An 8,238-nucleotide genomic window follows, 5' to 3' on the forward strand; every position below is an offset into this window, starting at 1 on the left:
TAATTAAATCTTTATTATTCAGATTATTACATTAGTTACTCTTTTTTCCCCCATAACTCCCCTCCTCCCAGTTCCCGCCCCACCCTCCGCCCTCACTCCCCACCCACTGTCCTCATCCATAGGTGCACGATTTTTGTCCAGTCTCTTCCTGCATCTCCCACAGCCCTTTCCCCCCCAAGAATAGTCAGTCCATTCCTTTTCTATGTCCCTGATTCTATTATGATCACCAGATTATTTATTCACTTGATTCTTAGATTCACTTGTTGATAGATGCATGTTTGTTGTTCATAATTTGTATCTTTACCTTTTTCTTCTTCTTCCTCTTCTTAAAGGATACCTTTCAGCATTTCATATAATACAGGTTTGGTGGTGATGAACTCCTTTAGCTTTTCCTTATCTGTGAAGCTCTTTATCTGACCTTCCGTTCTGAATGATAGCTTTGCTGGATAAAGTAATCTTGGTTGTAGGTTCTTGGTATTCATCACTTTGAATATTTCTTGCCATTCCCTTCTGGCCTGCAAAGTTTCTGTTGAGAAATCCGCTGACAGTCGTATGGGTATTCCCTTGTAGGTAACTGACTTTCTTTCTCTTGCTGCTTTTAAGATTCTCTCTTTATCTTTTGCTCTTGGCATTTTAATTATGATGTGTCTTGGTGTGGTCCTCTTTGGATTCCTTTTGTTTGGGATTCTCTGCGCTTCCTGGATCTGTAAGTCCATTTCTTTCACCAGGTGGGGGAAGTTTTCTGTCATTATTTCTTCAAATAGGTTTTCAATATCTTGCTCTCTCTCATCTTCTGGCACCCCTATAATTCTGATGTTGGTACGCTTGAAGCTGTCCCAGAGGCTCCTTACACTATCTTCGTATTTTCGGACTCTTTTTTCATTTTGCTTTTCCAGTTGGGTGTTTTTTGCTTCTTCGCATTTCAAATCTTTTTTTTTTTTTTTAATGTTTTTAAGTTTTTATTTTATTTTTTTTAATTAAATCTTTATTGTTCAGATTATTACATTTGTTCCTCTTTTTCCCCCCCCCCATAACTCCCCTCCTCCCAGTTCCCGCCCCACCCTCCGCCCTCACTCCCCACCCACTGTCCTCATCCATAGGTGCACGATTTTTGTCCAGTCTCTTCCCACATCTCCCACCCCCCTTTCCCCCCCAAGAATAGTCAGTCCATTCCCTTTCTATGTCCCTGATTCTATTATAATCAACAGTTCATTCTGTTCATCAGATTATTTATTCACTTCATTCTTAGATTCACTTATTGATAGATGCATATTTGTTGTTCATAATTTGTATCTTTACCTTTTTCTTCCTCTTCTTAAAGGATACCTTTCAGCATTTCATATAATCCTGGTTTGGTGGTGATGAACTCCTTTAGCTTTTCCTTATCTGTGAAGCTCTTTATCTGACCTTCAATTCTGAATGATAGCTTTGCTGGATAAAGTAATCTTGGTTGTAGGTTCTTGGTATTCATCACTTCGAATATTTCTTGCCACTCCCTTCTGGCCTGCAAAGTTTCTGTTGAGAAATCAGCTGACAGTCGTATGGGTATTCCCTTGTAGGTAACTGAGTTTCTTTCTCTTGCTGTTTTTAAGATTCTCTCTTTATCTTTTGCTCTTGGCATTTTAATTATGATGTGTCTTGGTGTGGTCCTCTTTGGATTCCTTTTGTTTGGGGTTCTCCGCGCTTCTTGGACCTGTAAGTCCATTTCTTTCACCAGGTGGGGGAAGTTTTCTGTCATTATTTCTTCAAATAGGTTTTCAATATCTTGGTCTCTCTCATCTTCTGGCACCCCTATAATTCTGATGTTGGTACGCTTGAAGCTGTCCCAGAGGCTCCTTACACTATCTTCGTATTTTCGGACTCTTTTTTCATTTTGCTTTTCCAGTTGGGTGTTTTTTGCTTCTTCGCATTTCAAATCTTTTTTTTTTTTTTTAATGTTTTTAAGTTTTTATTTTATTTTTTTTAATTAAATCTTTATTGTTCAGATTATTACATTTGTTCCTCTTTTTCCCCCCCCCCATAACTCCCCTCCTCCCAGTTCCCGCCCCACCCTCCGCCCTCACTCCCCACCCACTGTCCTCATCCATAGGTGCACGATTTTTGTCCAGTCTCTTCCCACATCTCCCACCCCCCTTTCCCCCCCAAGAATAGTCAGTCCATTCCCTTTCTATGTCCCTGATTCTATTATAATCAACAGTTCATTCTGTTCATCAGATTATTTATTCACTTCATTCTTAGATTCACTTATTGATAGATGCATATTTGTTGTTCATAATTTGTATCTTTACCTTTTTCTTCCTCTTCTTAAAGGATACCTTTCAGCATTTCATATAATCCTGGTTTGGTGGTGATGAACTCCTTTAGCTTTTCCTTATCTGTGAAGCTCTTTATCTGACCTTCAATTCTGAATGATAGCTTTGCTGGATAAAGTAATCTTGGTTGTAGGTTCTTGGTATTCATCACTTCGAATATTTCTTGCCACTCCCTTCTGGCCTGCAAAGTTTCTGTTGAGAAATCAGCTGACAGTCGTATGGGTATTCCCTTGTAGGTAACTGAGTTTCTTTCTCTTGCTGTTTTTAAGATTCTCTCTTTATCTTTTGCTCTTGGCATTTTAATTATGATGTGTCTTGGTGTGGTCCTCTTTGGATTCCTTTTGTTTGGGGTTCTCCGCGCTTCTTGGACCTGTAAGTCCATTTCTTTCACCAGGTGGGGGAAGTTTTCTGTCATTATTTCTTCAAATAGGTTTTCAATATCTTGGTCTCTCTCATCTTCTGGCACCCCTATAATTCTGATGTTGGTACGCTTGAAGCTGTCCCAGAGGCTCCTTACACTATCCTCGCATTTTTGGATTCTTTTTTCATTTTGCTTTTCCGGTTGGATGTTTTTTGCTTCCTCGCATTTCAAATCATTGACTTGATTCTTGCGCTCCTCTGGTCTGCTGTCGGGAGTCTGTATAATGTTTGTTATTTCAGTCCGTGTATGCTTAATTTCTAGTTGGTTCCCCAATATAAGATCGAGGGTCTTATTAGTTTTCGTGTAGATCTCATTAAGTTTATCGGCAGCTTCTAAACAGTTCTTGAGAGACCTTAAAAGTGTGGTTCTGAACTCTATATCTTCCTTTGACAATTTTGTCCTGTTTCTTTGTCTCCGCATTTTGTTATGCTTCCTTGGTGCACCCCCTAGTGGTCTTTGTTCGCAGTCTTATAGTTAAATCTTGATTGTTGTAGCAAAAAACCAGGGAGGGTTTAACCTCCAGGCCAAGTGGCTATGAGGATCAGCTGTGTCTGCAGAGAGAGAACTTCTGTCTTCTAGGGAGGTGCTAATCTAGCCTTTGCCTGAGGCTATCCGGCAAAGGCCTCTGTGCAGGGCTTGGGCGGGGCGGGTCGCACAGGATCAACAGGGTGGGCCGGAGAGAGCAGTTATGGCGGCTCTCAGTCCTGTCCCCAGGGGCTCTGCCTCTCTGAGTCCCAGCACCCGCTGCAAAGCTGGGAGAGAAAGCTGCACTCGCTCTGACCGAAGCCAGACAGTCCCGCTTCTCCCGTTTGAGTCTGGGTCCCTAAAGACTCGCCCGGATCTGGTGCTCAGAGTCTGTGACTCCCTCCCGATTGAAAACAACAACCGTGCCCTCTGCCGCCAGCCAGCTCCGCGCACTCCGCACCTCAGAATTTGACTTCAGCACTGCGCCTCCTCTGAGTGTCCGTGTGCGTTTCTCTTTCCTCCTAGTTGTAGGACTTCCACTCAGCCAGCGTTCCTGTGGTTCTGGGTGATGTCCCTTCCGTTTTTTGGTTTCACTTTTGAAGTAGTTGTTCAAAGCAGCAAACTCCGGCGTTAACCTATGCCGCCATCTTCTTAAATTTTTATTTTATTGTTGAGAGTATTACAGATGTATCGCATTTCAAATCTTTGACTTGATTCTTGCGCTCCTCTGGTCTGCTGTTGGGAGTCTGTATAATATTCTTTATTTCAGTCAGTGTATGCTTAATTTCTAGTTGGTTCTTTATCACAACATGGAGGGTCTCATTAGATTTCTTGAGGATCTCACTACATTTATTGGCGGCTTCTAGACAGTTCTTAAGAGACCTTAAAAGTGTGGTTCTGAACTCAATATCCTCCATTGACAGTTTTGTCTTGTTTCTTTGTCTCCACATTTTTTATGCTTTCTTGGTGCACCCCCTAGTGGTCTTTGTGCGCAGTCTTGTTGTAGTTAAGCCTTGATTTTTGTCGGCAATACTGGGGGTGATTTGACCTCCAGGCTAACTGGCTATGAGAGTCCACTGTGTCTGCAGTGGGAGAGCTTCTGTGCTGGATCTCTAGGGCAGTGCTAATCTAGCGTTTGCCTGAGGCTATCCGGCAAATGGCTCTGCACAGGGCTTGGGCAGGGCAGGTCCCCAGGGATCTACAGGGCGGGCCAGAGCGAGCAGTTATGGCTGCTCTCAGTTCCGTCCCTAGGGGCTCTGCCTCACAGAGTCCCAGCAACCGCTGCAAACCTTGGAGAGAAAGCTGCCTTCAAGTTCCGACCGAAGCCAGACAGTCCCGCTTCTCCTGTTTGAGTCTGGGTCCCTGGAGACTCGCCTGGATCTGGAGCTCAGAATCTGAAACTCCCTCCCGAATGAAAACAACAACCGAGCCCTCCGCCTCCAGCCCGCTCCGCGTGCACTCCACACCTTAGTATTTCACTTCAGCACTGCGCCTCCTCTGAGTCTGGGTATGATATTCTCTTTCCTCCTAGTTGTAGAATTTCCACTCAGCCAGCCTTCCTGTGGTTCTGGATGATGTCCGTTCCGTCTTTTAGTTGTTTTTTGAAGTGGTTGTTCGAGGCAGCAATCTCTGGCGTTAACCTATGCCGCCATCTTGGTTTCTCCCAGGAATTTTAAATATCATATAAGAATAACAGAAAAAAAAGATTTTCTTATTTCTTCAAAAGCAAACTAATGCGTGTGTGACTGTATAAAAGATCTTGGCAAGAGTATAAATTTGTTTTAAGAAACTAAGAGTTTTAATTCATAAAATATGTTATTGTCCTTAACCACATTCTTGCATTTGCTATTATAGTTTAACTCTATGATATGTAAGAGCTTCTTGAAAGACCAAAAGAAGCTTTATTTTTTCCCCCCTATCTTAGGTATTTAAATAAGTTAAAAAGAAATCTAAATACTGTTTCGAGCAGCAAAATTGTAATTATTATTTTTCTTCTGAAAGAGTGTAATCTCTAGCAGCCAGAATATAATACTTCCATAGACTGAGCACTATGACATACAAGTGTTATTTTAAAAATATAAAAATTTTAAAAAGGAAGTAAAAATGCTAAAATAAATATAAATGTTTATGTTAGTCATTAGATTAATGCAAGAACCATTGTTTGTTTTTCCCCCTAGTCTTTCCACTTTCAAGTGTCTTTATTTAATATGTCATTTTTTGTCTAAAATATTCTATTCATATTTTATTTCCAGATAACATTGATATTTACGTGCTATATATATTTTGCTTATTCTCTTCTGCCATTGAATTCCCTAATATAATTTCAGCATCGTCAAACAAAGGTCATGTTCCTAATACCTACTCATTCTATGCTAACTACTTAGGTTTTTGCCAACCAATATATGATCATTTTGGCATTAGTTATAGGATGTTGGTCTCATAGTGCCTACTTTTGGGGGGATAAACTGAGTGCTCCTAGATTCCAGTTAAGGAAAAGAACACTGAGATCTTGGCCCTATTCCAAAACCCATCCAGTGGCTCCAATTTGATATGACTGGGGAAAAACTTAATTCTTCAGATCACAGAGGTGAATGGGGCCCTGACATTCAAATGTGGAATAGTCATAGATTATTTAAATGACCCATTGGAATTGGCTATTGGCTGAGAAAATTAAAAGGCACTTTTTTAGCAGCAGAGTTTCAGATAATATCTGGTGTTATCTAGAAAAATAAAGCAATATCTGTCCATGCATATTTTTCTTTAATAACACTATTTTGTTTTATTTGTAAATTACAGTGATGAATATGAAATATAACCCTTTCCCTATTACTTCAATTTGATATATTATATATGATGGGAATTTTGATGGGAGAATATTAACAGAGAAGAATATCTCCTTGTTTCATTAAAATTAAATAGATAATTTCCCTTTTGATTATTTCTTTCACCCATTGGTTGTTCAGGAGTATGCTGTTTAATTTCCACATATTTGTTAATTTTTAAGCTTTCCTTCTGTTATTGACTTCTAGTTGCAGACCATTGTGGTTAGATATGATATCAGTCTTCTTAAATTTGCTAAGAAAAATTTTGTGGGCTATCATATTATCTATCCTGGAGAATGTTCCATGTGAACCAGAGGAGAATCTTTATTCTGCTGCTGGTGATAGAATGTTTTATGTATGTTAGATTTATTTGGTCTAATGTACAGATCAAGCTCAACGGTTTCTTGTTGATCTGTCTGGATGATCTATCTACCCATTGTTGACAGTAGTTATTGTTGTCTTTATCTCTCTTTAGATACGTTAGTATTTGCTTAATATTTAGGTGCCCTAATGTTGGGTGCAGTACACTTATAATTGTTATTTTTTCTTGACAAATTGACCCTTATATCATTGTATAATGGCCTTCTTTGTCTCTCATTAATGATTTTGTGTCCCTAAAGCTAAATAAGTCCCCTGTGGCAGCATATAGTTGGTTCTTTTTATTTATTTATTTTTTTATCAATCCAAGGCAGTGGTTCTCAACTTGTGGGTCGCAACCCCTTTGGCGGTCAAATGACCCTTTCACAGGGGTCACCTAAGACCATCCTGCATATCAGATATTTACATTATGATTCATAACAGTAGCAACATTACAGTTATGAAGTAGCAACGAAAATAATTTTATGGTTGGGTCACAACATGAGGAACTGTATTTAAAGGGCCAGAAGGTTAAGAGCCACTGATCCAAGGTCTTTATGTTGTTGTTTTTTAATTGCAGAATTTAACCCATTTACATTACAGTAAATATTTATATATGTATATATATGGACTTACTAATATTATCCTATTATTTTCTGTTTTTTTGTTTGGTTGGTTGGTTTTGGTTTTGTAGGGGGGAGTTGTAGTTTACTTTTCCTATCTCCCACTCTTGTGCCTTTCTTTGTGAATTGATTTTTTTTTCCTTCTGTTTATCTCTTTTAAATAAATATACTATAGGTATTAGCTGTGTGGTAATCATGAGGCTTAAATAAAACATCTTATAAATATATCAGTATATTTTACACTAATAACAACTTATTTTCAATCATATAAAAAACTTTACCCTTTTAATTTTCAACCCTTTTGTGTTTTTGATGTCACAATATAGCTGTTTTTATATTGTGTTTTTATTAAAAGATTATTGTAGCTATTGATTTTAATATTCTTGGGACTTGTGAATGTAAAGTTGCTCTCCTGTGAATCAATATTTTTCTTAGAATCTTTGCTTTCCCTATTTCATACGCACCTAAGAATAAGTTGAGATACATTTTAGGATTTTTGAATCTATTAATATAATTTTCACTTATTCTCATTTCTGTCCTTTTTAAATCAGAAATTCAAGGGGATCAAATTGATACTTTATAGTTACAAACGTAGTTACATTTCATGATTATTTGAATTATTAAATAATCTCCAAACTACACAGATGTTGAAAATCAATGTTCCATGCTCTATGAAAATGAAAATAACTTAATTTTAGGAATTTCAATAAGAGTAAATTTGTGACATCATTTTCCTTTATACTAAATTTAGAAAGCTGTTGCTTAAATATACAGTACAAAAAAGATTATGATGGATTTGTAAACAATAGTTTCCTTTCATAAACGACTTCATGGACCTATGGGAAATGACTGGGCTCTACATCTGATGGTGACTAATGCTGAGCAATCAAATCAGAAGATCTTGAGTCAATAACATTGCGTAACTTTAAAGAAATTAAAACCTCCTACAGCAATTCAGTGTTAGTCGATAAAAAAAACTAGGTCCCGTAAAATCAAAACACTTGTCTTTGAAATTCATTTAATAAACCTCTACCTAAATTAATTGAAATATGTGAAAAATTAAAGTCCCTATTACTTTCACCACAAAGAATTATTTATAAGTCAATGTATCAGAAGCCATCAATTAGAAAATATAGTGGTCCCTAAAATAAATGAGGTCCAAACAAAAACTCAAAAGCATAGTTGAGAACTTGATAAACAATAGACTCTCACTTTATGACTAATCTCCTTAGTCATTG

This window comes from Myotis daubentonii, chromosome 10, assembly GCF_963259705.1.
Source record: "Myotis daubentonii chromosome 10, mMyoDau2.1, whole genome shotgun sequence".
Classification (NCBI taxonomy): domain Eukaryota; kingdom Metazoa; phylum Chordata; class Mammalia; order Chiroptera; family Vespertilionidae; genus Myotis; species Myotis daubentonii.